The sequence below is a fragment of the Dasypus novemcinctus genome, chromosome 8 (assembly GCF_030445035.2).
Source record: "Dasypus novemcinctus isolate mDasNov1 chromosome 8, mDasNov1.1.hap2, whole genome shotgun sequence".
NCBI lineage: Eukaryota > Metazoa > Chordata > Mammalia > Cingulata > Dasypodidae > Dasypus > Dasypus novemcinctus.
This window is the reverse complement of record NC_080680.1, coordinates 83,353,404-83,367,291: the sequence shown is the minus strand read 5'-3', so window position 1 is coordinate 83,367,291 and position 13,888 is coordinate 83,353,404. Positions and strand designations below refer to the sequence as shown.

General features: G+C 48.5%; 1 protein-coding gene and 1 pseudogene across 1 annotated transcript in view; one reads left to right on the top strand and one right to left on the bottom strand.

The window, feature by feature from the left end:
* The window catches only part of ALDH1B1 (aldehyde dehydrogenase 1 family member B1), a 316,919-nt gene that overhangs the window by 201,753 nt on the left and 101,278 nt on the right, over positions 1 to 13,888 (bottom strand). The window lies entirely within an intron of this gene.
* On the top strand, positions 12,147 to 13,000 carry LOC101443485 (small ribosomal subunit protein uS2 pseudogene; annotated as a pseudogene).

Sequence of the window (13,888 nt, the reverse complement as noted above, 5' to 3'; positions counted from 1 at the left end):
TACACACTTAGTGTTTATGTGTGTTCATGTAGGAATGATATACTTGAATAAAAAATTTAAAAATAAAAAATAAAAAAATAAAAGCACCCAGGGGAGCAAATGTGGCTCAGGCAGTTGAGTGCCCGCCTCCCACATGGGAGGTCCCGGGTTCAGTTCCTAAAGAAAAACAAACAAACAATAAGCAGGCAACAAGCAAAAACAACGAGCAAAAACAAAAAACCCAAGCCGACAACAAACAAAAACAACATGGTCAGAGCTGAGGTGGCTCAAGCAACTGAGCCTCTCTCTCCCAGGTGGGAGATCCCAGGTTCAGTTCCCAGTGCCTCCTAAAGAGAAGACGAGCAGACAGAGCACACAGCAAATGGACACAGAGAGTAGACAGCAAGTGCAAACAATGAGGTTGGGGGGGACAAATGAATAAAAGTAAATCTTAAAAAAAAACAACAAACAATGAGCAGACAGGCAAGGGAGCCAACTTGGGGGGGCACTCAGGCCCACCTGTGCAAATGTTAGGATTGAGGACAAGTAAAAGAGGAGCCCTGCAGCCCATAGCTGTGGCCTGCTCCCCTTCCCTCCCTCCATCCTACAACAGGAGGTATTTGTGCACACAGGTGTGGAACCTCAAGCCTACATGTCCAAACTCCAGCCCACACCCCCCAATCACCCTTTGGGAGAGGCCAGTGCAGACCCTGGAAGCAGACTTGGTCCCTTTTAGGCAGGAAACCCCAGGGTGCCGAAGTGAGGTCTAGAGGAGGGATGGGTGCTGGGTGGGTCCTTGGCCCTGCCCTCTGAAGTAGAGCTGCTCACTAGCCATTGCACACACAGATCTGGAGACCCTGCATCTCTAACAAGCACCCAGAGCTGGCGGTGCTGCTGGGCAGCGGACCATGCCGCAAGTAGCTCGGGACTAAAGCCAAGGCCTGGGTCCAAGGGTGGCAGAAGCTACTTTAGCTACAGCGAGTCTGCTTTGCCAGTTGGTAAGTAAAATAAATTTGGCGCTGTGGTTCTCCAGAAATAGAGAAATAACTTAAGAAAAGTAAGTTTGCCATAAGGACGTTCGAGTCTCAAAGCTGTGCTGTTCTTCTTCATTAACTCCCTGGCCCTCCCAGCAGCCCTGGAGGAAACTCCAGTCCAGACAGGGACCGAGAGGACTGGACGGGCTGGTGGATCTGGACCTCCTGACTCTAAGCCCAGGCCCTTCGTCTGGACTCAAATCACTCAGAGCAGGTGTGCGAAGGGAATGGGGGTCACTTCATGGGTTCCTACGGCTCTGCCAGTGAAAACCAACATCACCATCAAAACTGCACGGCTAGAGCTCTCCGAGTTGGCATCTCAGAGATGGGGAGGTGGGAGATGAGTTCTCCCCAGGGGTCTTCCCTTCCCCTGTACCCTCTCACACTTCTAATTTCACATCCTACCTAATTACTCGACTTGCTCCTCATCTCAGCAATCACTGACACATCTGGGCCTCCTTCCAGCTCTACTGGCCCCAGGGCAATAAGATCTGGCAGGGAAGCAGGGAAGCAGGGAAGCAGGGGTGAAGGGTAGGGAGGGCAGCGTTGCCTTTCTTCTCTGTTGTTCCAGGAGTCTTGATAGACCACTTGAATTTTTTAATGCATTCCTTGTCTCAGGGTCTGTGAGCATCAGAGCTGAAAGAGCTCTACAATTCACTCACTTTAAAGATGGGGAAACTGAGGCCCAGAGAGGGAAGGTGACTTGCGTGAAGTCATGCAGCAAGTTACGTGGCACCTCGGCTAAGACCCGGGTCTCCCCACTCCCAGCCCAGCCCGTCCCACTGCCCTTATGGCCTCTTTGCAAATCCAACGCTTGCCCCATCCTAGGCACATCACAGACCTCTCCCATTAAATGCCTGAATGAGCCAAGCAAGCCACTGCCTCCAGCTTAGCCTCCGTTTCCTCAGCTGGCAGAAGAGAAGAGCGATTCCGCCCTGCTGGGGTCTCAGTGAGGACGAAGGGAGGTGGTGCGCGGGAAGGAGCCAGCTCAGCGCCGGGCCCTTTCTTTGCCCAATGCAAGAATGAAGGAATAAGTCAGTGGTCCTTGTGTCAGTTTCCTCCCACTGCCCTGACAAATGACCACAGACCAATGGCTTAGAACAACACGACTTTATTATCTCACGGTTCTGGAGGTCTGAAATGGGTCCCACGGGGTTCAAAGCAGGGCTGTACTCCTTTCTGGAGGCAAAATCCAAATGGGGAGAATCCATTTTCTTGTCTTTTCTTGAGGCCCCTCACCTGCCTCGGCTCACAGCCCCTTCCTCCATCTTCGCAGCCAACAATGTCTTCCTCCCTTCTCGCCACGCTGACCCTCTCCCGCCTCCCTCTCCCACTTATCAGGACACTTGTGATTACATTAGGAGATACTGGGATAATCCAGGATAATCTCCCATCTCAAGGTTAACTGATTACAGCTGAAATCTCCTTTGCCATTCACAGGAGTAGGCACAGTTCTGGGGATTCGTATGTGGGGGGTGGGGCATATTCTGCCTCTCATCTTCCTTAACCACCTGGGGCCTTGGAGAAACTGAGGAAAGTGGGGCTTTGCTCCCAGAAAAATAGACATGCAAAATTTGGGCACATAATCGCAGGGGATTCACAGACGCCCAAGCACAGGTGAACTCTTGGGCTAAAGGGATAGTGTGAGTCCCCACCCGTTACGACATTTGTCACGGTTGTGTTAGCCATATGCACACACATGCACTTATGTGCGTGTAGGCACACATACACTCATGCAGATGCACACAGAGTGACACACACACGCCACACAAGTTTTCTACAGAAGCGGCAAGACTCTTTAGCTTCTTTTTGTGTGAGACGCAGCGGGAAGGCCACAGGGAAAGCAGAGGCTTCCTCTGCTTCTGCCACCCCAACCCTACTCATTTCACAAACATACACAGAGAACCCAAGTCTGTCCGGTCCTTCACTGTAGGTCAAGCAAAAATCCGACCTGTCAAAGTCCATGGAGTAGGGAGCTCGTAGGCAGGGCCCCGTGGACCCCCAGACCTTTGAGGGACCCCGAGTCCCCTCACCCAAGGGAGAGGCTCCTGCCTTGGCCCCCAGCCCACAATCCTCCCCTTCTCTCCCCCAGTTCCAGGCTCCTTGAGCCAGGCTTCTTCCCCCAGAGTTCCCGCCTCATCCTGCATCCCAGCCTCCAGGCCGAGCTGTCCAGTCATCATTTACGCCAAGTCCTGAAGGCAAAGGGTGAGGTCACTGTGGTCTGGCCCAAGCAAGTGTCTAAAAAACTGTCAGACTTCCTGGCCCACAAAAGGCCATTTCTTGCTGGCATAGTTCCAGGAACTGATTAGGTAAAAAGAATATCTCTCTACTCTCCTGTCTTGAGTCAACTCCGAAAAAATCTCCTCCCATTTATTACATTAGCTTTGAAAGGCAGCGGGTCCAGGATGGGAGGGGGAGCTAGGGGGCAGCCAGCGCTGGACGGCTGTGATCAGTGCGGGCTCCGGTGGGGCCCTCTCGGCTCGCAGAAAGACGCCACTCTCTGCTACCTAGCAATGCAGCGAGCCCTGCGGCTCTTCAGAGGACACCAGCCTCCAAGCAGTTGGCAGTGCTTGGCGAGCCGGGGGAAGGGGCAGCAGGGAGGAGGCCCCCTGGCCCCCCACTCTGCTCAGGCCAGTTAGCTCTGTGACAACAACTGGACCAGGACCCTGATGTGCTCCTGGAGGCCTGGCCTGGAGGAGCCCAGGGAAGCCCCCTAGAGCTTCCCACTCTCAGCCTCTCTCACCACAGCACAGCAGCGCTGGCCGGGAGAGGCATGGCGTGGGAGGCTCTCAGCTCCAGGTGAAGGCACGGCAGGAAGGACCTGCACAGGTCGAGGGTCAAGGGAGAGAGAGCAGGAGGAGGGGACAAGGCATGGTGGAGCCCACGGGTGGCCGACTGGATCATCATCCCCCTTCTTCCTGCGTGCCCAGGCTCTACTGCAGCTACCGGTGGCCACAAGATCCAGTTGTGGCCAAGGAGATGGAAGCTGAAGCCACACGGGTTAATCAGGGAAAGCCTGATTAATACCGTCCTCAGACCCGGCGCTGGGCTCCGTGCTTTAGAGGGCCTTGAATAGCAGAAACACACACTCGACTATTTCTTAACGCTCGAATGTCTCTCTATTGGGGATCAGTACCCAACTCTGACACAGCACAACCCACACCCCACACATCCATCTTGTCACTCAGGTCCAGGGAAATGCACTTCAACCTCTCTCGTTTGTATTCTTAAAACATGTTGAGTCTGAAAGTCTTGTGCTTGTGTTCCTGATGACATTGGAGATGAACTTTGCATCAGAGGAGAGGAAAGATTTGAATGCAAGAGCTGAGGTAAGAGAAAAGCCAACCTTGTTACATTCCTCCCAGGCAGAGAGATGAATGTAATATTCTTATGCAACAAAGAATCATTTTTCAGTTGTGCCAAGCATTCATTTTCTTGCTCCTCCTCAAGCTCCCATCCAGTGTTCTGGAGATCTTCACTACTAATAGGCTATTCACAATAGCTGTATATGGTGCCTGAAGAACACATCAAAATTTCGACAATTCATATTACTCTCGAATATGTATATATGTCAGCCTAGACAGAATATGCATGTAATACAATATGAACTATTTATTTACATCAGCAAAATTACATGGATGTTGAATAGAAGAATATAAAGTTTTATTTTCATAGAAATACTTAATAATATTTAATTTTTTAATTAAATAGAATTTAGATTTATTTAAATAATTTTGATATCCATGAATTATAATATGTGTTTTACCTTTTAATTTATTAGCTGATTATGAATTCTTTAGAAGAAAATAACTTCTCTAGAAAAAGTAAATGAAAAATAATTTTAGTTCTTACATTTTTACGCTCACTTCAACGTACATTTTGCTGAAAATATATTCAAATTCTGTACAATTTCACTACAATCACATTTTATTTTCATACTTCTCTAGATCAGGTTTGGCAAATTTTTCTTTAAGGTCACATGGTAAATATTTTAGGCTTGCAGGTCATGCAATCTCTATCACAACTGCTCAACTCTGCTTGTAGTGAGGAAAACAGCCTTGGACAATAAGTAAAATAATGATCATGGCTATGTTCCAGTAAAACATTATTTACCAAAACAGGCAGCTGGCCCATAGGCTGTAGTTTGCCAACCCCTGCTTTAGATCCTTAATGTCAATTGAATAGAAATTATGTGAAAATCTTGATGAAACATAAACTATTGAATTTTGCTGAAATGAAAGCAAGAAAAATAAACTTATGGAATAAATATACAATAATGTATGAATTATGTATGCCTTGATTTTATTACTCATTCAGGCTTTGCCAGCTCATCAACAGAATACCCACAAATATTGTCATAATTAAATTCAACAAATTCATCTGTCTTTGGTGTTTTGCTGATTTCCAGCCTCTAAAAATTATAACCGTACGTAGATTTTTTATTTTGTCATTTTGAACGTACATTTGTCAAGGTAGGAAGACGAACATATGTTGCTTGCCTGTTACCTTGAATGATTACCTTTAAATGTAGAAGCATATGGTTGCTGGGCCTCCTGAGTCCACCTGTCCTGGGCTCTGCCAGCGTCAGGAGCAGCCCGAGCCCTGCAGGAGCGGGCGGCACACCTGGCTTTCCCCTTTACCGCTTTGACTTTCCTGCCTCCTCCTTCCTCTTCCCTGAATTTATGGACATGACCGTGGGAGTGTGGCCGCCATCTCGTGACCACGAGGAAGAGGCCATGTGAGTGGCAGACGCTTTAGCTTGGATGCCCCTGAGCCCTCAAACCCAAATCAGAAACCACCCGCCCGGCCCTCGCCCAGTGTCTGGGCTTCCTGGGGCTTCCATCGCAGAGTCCAAACAACAGATAGGATTCCCTCTTGGTTCTGGAGGCTGGAAGTCTGAAATCCAGGTGCCTGCAGGGCCTGCTCCCGCAGAAGCCCAGGGGAAGAACGCTCTCCTGCTTCCAGGGGCTTCTGGAGGCCCAGCAGTCCTCGCCTCAAGGCTGGGAGCTGCGTCTCCCAGTCTCGGCCTCTGCCTTCCCGGGCCTTCTCCCCTTGGTCTCTGTCTCTGTGTCTCTCTTGGAAGGACCCCCAGTGGTGCTGGATCAGGGCCAACTCTACTCCAGGACGACCTCCTCTTTACTTAAGTATGTCTGCAAGCACTCTACTTCCAAATGAGGCGACGTACTGCGGTTCAGGCATTAGGACTTCACCATGCCTCCTTGGGGGACACAGCTCATATTGGATTGCATTACAGGACCTGAGGAAAACGCCTCCCTATTTGGTTAAGTCAGTCGGGTTTTCTGTGGCAAGCATCTGAATGCAACTCCCAAAGATACGAATTCCAACTGGGAGACAGCTCCCCCTCCACAGCATTTCAGAAGCATCTAGCACAGCTTCCAGCGCAGGCTGGCCTGTGTCCCAGCACACTGGTTTCCTTATTCATTCATTCAATGAACATTCACAAGAGCCACAGAGGGCCTGAGGCAAATAGGGGAAGGAATCCTCTTGAGGAGCTCACAGCCTAGTGAGGAAGATAAGCATGGAAACAATTACAGTGGATCCTTGCCCTACCTACCGTGTCAGTTAGGACATAGGTCCAGGTGCAGGCACAGTGGCTTCAACAAGAGAGAAGGTTACTTCTCTCATGTGCAAAAGTCTGGGCTGGTGGGGTGGCTCTGGCTGTGGGACTGCCCGGGGCCCAGGCTGCTTCTCTCTGTTGCTCTGCAATCCCTGGGAGTTTCCTTGTGCACGTGGTCCAAGATGCCTCATTTCATGCCCACATTCTAGCCAGGGGGAAGGGGCTGGAGAGAGCATCTTGTGCTTTTTAAGGGTACAACCCCCAAGCTGCGCTCATCACTTACCTCCACATCCTGTTGGACAGAACTTATTAATAGCCATAACCAGTTGCAAGAAAGGCTGGGAAATGCAGTCTTTCTTCTTAGAAACTACGTACTCAGAAAAAACTCAACCCTCTGTTACTTTAGAACAGGGGTTCTTAACTTTTTTTTCCCCACAGACCCCTTTGCCAGTCAGGGGAAAACCATGGACCCCTTACTAAGTCCACACTACACTGTGCGTTATTTAATACATATACCATACCTGTACCAACATGTCCCCGTAATAATGGTTTTTTATAAAAAGATTTATTTATTTATTATTTATTTCTTCCCATCACCCTCATTGTTTGCACTCGCTGTCTGCTTTCTGTGTCTGTTCGTTGTGTGCTCTCTCTGGCTGCTCATCTTCTTTTAGGAGGCACTGGGAACCAAACTAGGGATCTCCCATGTGGGCGGGAAGTACCCAATCACTTGAGCCATATCTGCTGCCTGCTTATTGTGTCTCTCATTGTGTCTCCTCTTTGTGTCTTCTCGTTGCGACATCTCATTGCATCATCTTGCTGCACCAGCCCTTCACATCAGCTCACTGTCTTGCTTGTCTTCTTTAGGAGGCACGAGGAACTGAACCCAGGACGTCCCATGAGGGATGAGGGTGCCCAACTGCTTGAGCCACGTCCGCTCCCCAATAATGTTTTTTTAAATGTTCGATTCAGCTCAGGGACCTCCCTGAAATCTTTCCACGGATCCCCTGGTTGAGAACCCCTGTTATAGAAGAACGGGAAATTAGCCATTGCTGCCACACTGTTATAGAAGAAAGGGAAATTAGCCATTGCTACCAAAACATTCCTGAACTACCAAAACAATGAGCTCAGATGTGTAGGCTCCAGATTTCTGGAATCACGTTTCCCCAAACAAATTGATGTTTCCAATACGCACTACAACTAGTTAACTGCCTTTTGAACATGTCATTAAAATTTTGTTTATCTCCATTTATTACACACACACACAATTTATCACTTAAGTAGAGTCCCTCCCTATGTGATGAGTGGAGAACACCAAACTTCAATGGGAACTGCAAGCTGGGTAGTCCGCTAGGGTCACTCACTACCTCGGTAGCTTTGTTCAGCATGCTGACCTCACAACTTGATTCAAACCCATGGACTTTTGGACCTTCAGAAAGAGCTAAAACCCTGCATATTACACCTGTGAATGCCCAATTCCTTTGATCTGGGGCAAGAGTTATGATATGAGTTTGAATGATGCAGTCCATTTTGGTCTAGCTATTTTTGTTCAAAGAACATTTTGTTTTGTTTTTCTTTGCTTTTTCTTTGCCTTTTCTTTTTTTTTTTTTTTAAGATTTATTTATTTTATTTAATTCCCCCCCTCCTCCCCTGGTTGTCTGTTCTCTGTGTCTATTTGCTGCGTCTTATTTCTTTGTCCGCTTCTGTTGTCGTCAGCAGCACGGGAAGTGTGGGCGGCGCCATTCCTGGGCAGGCTGCACTTTCTTTCACGCTGGGCGGCTCTCCTTATGGGGCGTACTCCTTGCGCGTGGGGCTCCCCTACGCGGGGGACACCCCTGCGTGGCAGGGCACTCCTTGCGCTCATCAGCACTGCACATGGGCCAGCTGCACACGGAGCAAGGAGGCCTGGGGCTTGAACCGCGGGCCTCCCATGTGGTAGACGGAGGCCCTAACCACTGGGCCAAGTCCGTTTCCCTGCCTTTTATTTCTTAAAGGACTTTTTTTTTTAAAGATTTATTTATCTATTTATTTCTCTCCTCTTCCCCTTCCCCCCCCCCCCATCCTGGTTGTCTGTTCTCTGTGTCTCTTTGCTGCATCTTCTTTGTCCACTTGTGTTGTTGTCAGCGGCACGGGAATCTGTGTTTCTTTTTTGTTGTGTCATCTTGTGTCAGCTCTCTGTGTGGACGGCGCAATTCCTGGGCAGGCTGCACCTTCCTTCGCGCTGGGCAACTCTCCTTATGGGGCACACTCCTTGCGCGTGGGGCTCCCCTACGCGGGGGACACCCCTGCGTGGCAGGGCACTCCTTGCGCGCATCAGCACTGCGCATGGGCCAGCTCTACACGGGTCAAGAAGGCCCAGGGTTTGAACCGCGGACCTCCCATGTGGCAGCGGACGCCCTAATCACTGGGCCAAGTCCGCCGCCTTAAAGGACATTTTAATGTGGTACTTTTTACCTGGGTCATTTTGAGCTGTATCAAAATATAAAGCCTGTTTGTTTTCTGAGCAAGTCCCACCTTTAACTCTACCTTATTTCTCAGCCTCAGTCCACTCTAGGCTGTATTCTCTCCTCACTGTTGGCATTCAACTGCAAAATTTATGGCCATAGCAAATTGCCCATAATAAATGGGCCCTAGTAAAATACCTCTAAATCTACCATTCTTCTCCCAAGGGAGATTTAATAAAAATGAACTCAGATAAAAATACTCATTAAGAATTGAAACTAAAATTGATAGACAGTGTTTAATTTATAATTAATACATGAGAAAATGATGATCCCTTTCTCCAGGGCATTTGAAAATATTTTCCCGTAATTTTTGACCAGTATTAAAAATTGTTCCATCAATTCCCATATTTTAGTAATGCCGGTGGTTTGTTTTTTCCTTTACACACAGAGATCATTTTCTAAGTCTCTTTGGGGTTAGTCCCTGCACTGACAAATTTCCAGATAGCTTTGACCAGGTTGACATTTTAGTCATTACTTTTCATTTTCATCATTCCCTTTCATTTTCCTTTCACAAACTACTTCACGGTTAGAAATAATGGTATTTGATAAGTTTTAATTTTGACAATTTTGGTGGTTCTAAGTAAATACCTTTGACCTGATTTTTTTAAATTATATATTTTTTATTTTTTAAAAGACACTTAGATTACATAAATGTTACACAGAAAATATAGGGATTCCCATATGCCCCACTCCCCACACTTCCCATACCCTTCTACATAAACAACATCCTTCATTAGTGTGGCACATTCATTGCAATTGATAAACGCATCCTGGGGCATTGCCACTGAGCATGGACCATAGTTCATACTGTCGTTTACACTCTCTCCTGCACAATCCTGCATGTTATGGGAAGATATAAAATGGCCTATATCTGTTGTTGCAACATCATTCAGGACAATTCCCAAGTCCCAAAAGAGCCCCTGTATTATACCTCTTTTTCCCTTTCCTTGCCCCCAGAGCTTCCAGTGGCCACTGCCTCCACATCAGTGTTGTAATTTCTTCCATTGCTAGAATCACAATGTCTATAGTAGAATACCAGTTAAGTCTACTCTCGTCCACAGTTCATTCCCCAACCCTGAGAATTCTGGGATGGTGATGTCTACTCCACCTCTAACGGGAGGGGGTTTTGATGCTCCCATATAGCCTATGGATGGGCCTCTCTTGCTTGCAGTTGCAGGCTCTCTCGTTTCCTTGGTATGACCTGATTTTTAAATGGCTGCAGATTTTAAGGTGTATTATCTACTAAAGCATAATGGAAACTCTGGTTCGTTAGTTGCCACAGAATCATTTCAGCTACAGGGGGAAATTTCAGATCACTTCTGTTTGGTGCTTTTAACTCTTCCTTGGCTAGTGCTTTTACTTTTTTTTTTTTTTTTTTTTTTACTAAATGGAAGGGGAAAAAGTGTTAGTACTCAAGAACATTGACTAGGGGTCATCTAATACCTCCTGCTCCAAATCTGTCATCACAGATAGGTCAATTTTCTCATCCATAAAAGGGAATAATAATGGTACCTAACTCACAGGGTTTGAGAATTAAATTAAGATATGTAAAGTGCTTGGCTCAGCACCTGGCACATAATAAGTGCTTGCCAAATGATAGCTGTTGTTATAGTGTTATCATTTGGACTGTGTCAATACTGACATGGTCTTGGAGCACATTCCCACAAAATACTGATCAGTTACAAAGAGGGAACCAGTGCCTGGACGGTGGAGAAAGTGGGCATACGACTCACCCAGGAGGCTAAAATGAAATACCTGGCAGTGCCGCAGGCGGACACCGCGTGCTATCTGATGTGGTGCACTGAGGAGTGCACTGGTATAATTCCTGCCGAGAGAGCATGGTCTGAATTTGGACATGTGAAAACGTCGGGCAGACCCAGATTGAGCAACCTGCTATAGAAGGAAAGTCCTGTGACCTTTAAAGCTGCCGAGGGCAGCAAAGACCAGGAAAGACCAAGGAACTGTTTCAGACTGAAGGAGACTAAAGAGACGTGACAACCAAGTGCAACGTGTCACCCTGGATTGGATCCTGGACCAGAAAGAAAAAATGGGACACTGTTGGCAGAGTTGGCAACAATGGAGTTCATTGTACTACTGGTGTTGCAACTATTCACTCAGTTTGAAATTATTTCAACATGAATTATTAAAAAGGCATCTGCAGCGGAGCAGGTGTGGCTCAGTGGCTAAGCACCTGCTTCACAAGTACAAGGTCCTGGGTGTAATTCCTGGTACCTCCTTTAAAAAAAAGGCATCTGTCATAGCCCAAGTATCCATCAACAAATGAATGGATAAATAAAATGTAGTATATCCATACAATGGAATATCACTCAACAGTAAATAAAAGTGAAGTGTTGGTACATCCCACCACATGGATGAGCCTTAAAGACATCATATTATCCTTGTTTATTGTGGGAGGAGTTGGGGGGGACATGTGGGGTTTATGGGAACCTCTTAAATTTTTTTTGTAAGATTTATTTATATATTTATTCCTCTCCCCTGTTCTCTGTGTCTATTTGCTGTGTGTTCTTTGTCCGCTTCTGTTGTTGTCAGCGGCACAGGAATCTGTGTCTCTTTTCATTGCGTCATCTTGCTGTGTCAGCTCTCCATGTGTGCGGCACCATTCCTGGGCAGGCTGCACTTTCTTTCGCACTGGGCGGCTCTCCTTACGGGGCGTACTCCTTTCGTGTGGGGCTCCCCTACAGGGGGGACACCCCTGCGTGGCAGGGCACTCCTCAGCTCCACACGGGTCAAGGAGGCCTGGGGTTTGAACCGTGGACCTCCCATGTGGTAGACGAACGCCCTAACCACTGGGCCAAGTCCGCCGCCCTTAAATTTTTTAATGTAACGTTTTTTTGTGATCAATGTATCTTCAAAAAAATACAATAAAAAATTTTAAAAAGAATGATATTCACCATCAAAAAAAAAAAAGACATCAGATTGCCTGAGTTAAGCCAGACATAAAAGGACAAATATTGCTTTCCACGCTACCCAAAGAGGGGTCCATACGGCGTTGACCTGGGTTCCCGTCGTAACTTAAGGGAAACTTAAACAATGTCCGGAGCCCTTGATGTCCTGCAGACGAAGAAGGAGGATGTTCTCAAATTCCTTGCAGCAGGAACCCACTTAGGCGGCACCAACCTTGACTTCCAAATGGAACAGTACATCTACAAAAGGAAAAGTGATGGCATCTACATCATAAACCTGAAGAGGACCCCGGAGAAGCTTCTGCCGGTGGCTAATGCCATTGTCGCCATTGAAAACCCTGCTGATGTCGGTGTCATATCCTCCAGGAATACTGCCAGCGGGCCGTGCTGAAGCTTGCCGCCACCACTGGAGCCACACCCTTTGCCAGGCGCTTCGCTCCTGGAACCTTCACCACCCAGGTCCAGGCAGCCTTCCGGGAGCCACGTCTCCTGGTGGTGACCGATCCCAGGGCTGATCACCAGCCGCTCACAGCGGCGTCCTATGTCAACCTGCCCACCATGGCCCCTGCCTAACACAGACTGTCCTTGGCGGTACGTGGACATCGCCATCCCGCGCCACAACAAGGGAGCTCCCTCGGCGGGTCTGACGAGGTGGAGGCTGGCCTGGGAAGTCCTGCGCATGCGTGGCCCCACCTCCCGTGAGCACCTGGGGAGGTCCCCTGCCTGACCTCTACTACAGGGATCCCGAAGAGATTGAAAAAGAAGAGCAGGCCGCTGCTGAGAAGGCCGTGACCGAGGCGGGGTCTCAGGGTGACTGGCCCGCCCCTGCTCCCGAATTCCCTGCCCGCGCAGCCCGAGGTCGCAGACTGGCCTGAAGCCTGCAGGTGCCCCCCCGGGCTCAGCCTGCAAATGAAGGACTGGTCTGCAGCTCCCCCTGCTCAGGCCACTCAGTGGGTGGGAACCACCACCGAGGGGTCCTGAGATGTCCTGCCACAGGCTTCCACAAGAAGTGGAAATGAGAGTGCCGGAAAATAAACATCAGTTTCTATCATTTACAAAAAATGGACAAATCTTGGGTGAATTCTCTAATATGAATACTTAGAGCCAGCAAATTCAGAAAGACGGAAAGCAGAATAGTGGTTACAGGGGGTAGCAGGAGTAGGGAATGGGAGTAATTGTTAAATGAGTATGAGTTTTGGTTTAGGATGATGAAAAACAGTCTGGAAAGAGTGGTGAAAGTGCCTCCTCGGTTCCCGGTGCTTCCTAAAGAAGACAGCGAACTGGTGAGACGGGCCCGTATGGCAAGTGATACAACAAGATGACGCAACAAGAGACACAAGAAGGGAAACGGATATGGCTCAATCAGTTGGGCTCCCATCTACCATATAGGAGGTCCAGGGTTCGATACCCAGGGGCCTCCTGGTGAAGGCAAGCTGGCCTGAGCAGCAAGCTGGCCCACGTGGAGTGCCAGGCTGTGCTGGAATGCCACCCTGCGTGGGAGTACCACCCAGCACAGGAATGCCACCCCGCATGGGAGTGCCGCTCAGCACAGGAATGCCACCCCCGCATGGGAGTGCCGCTCAGCACAGGAATGCACCCCGCATGGGAGTGCCGCTTAGCACTGGAATGCCACCCCACGCAGGAGTGCCAGCTGACATGGAGAGCTGGCACAGCAAGGTGACACAACAAAAGACACAGAGGAGAGAAACAAGAAGACATAGCAGAATAGGGAGCTGAGGTGGCGCAAAAGAGTAATCACCTCTCTCCCACTCAGGAAGGACCCAGGATCGGTTCCCTGAGCTGCCTAATGAGAATACAAGCAGACACAGAAGAACACACAGCAAATGGATACAGAGAACAGACAAGGGG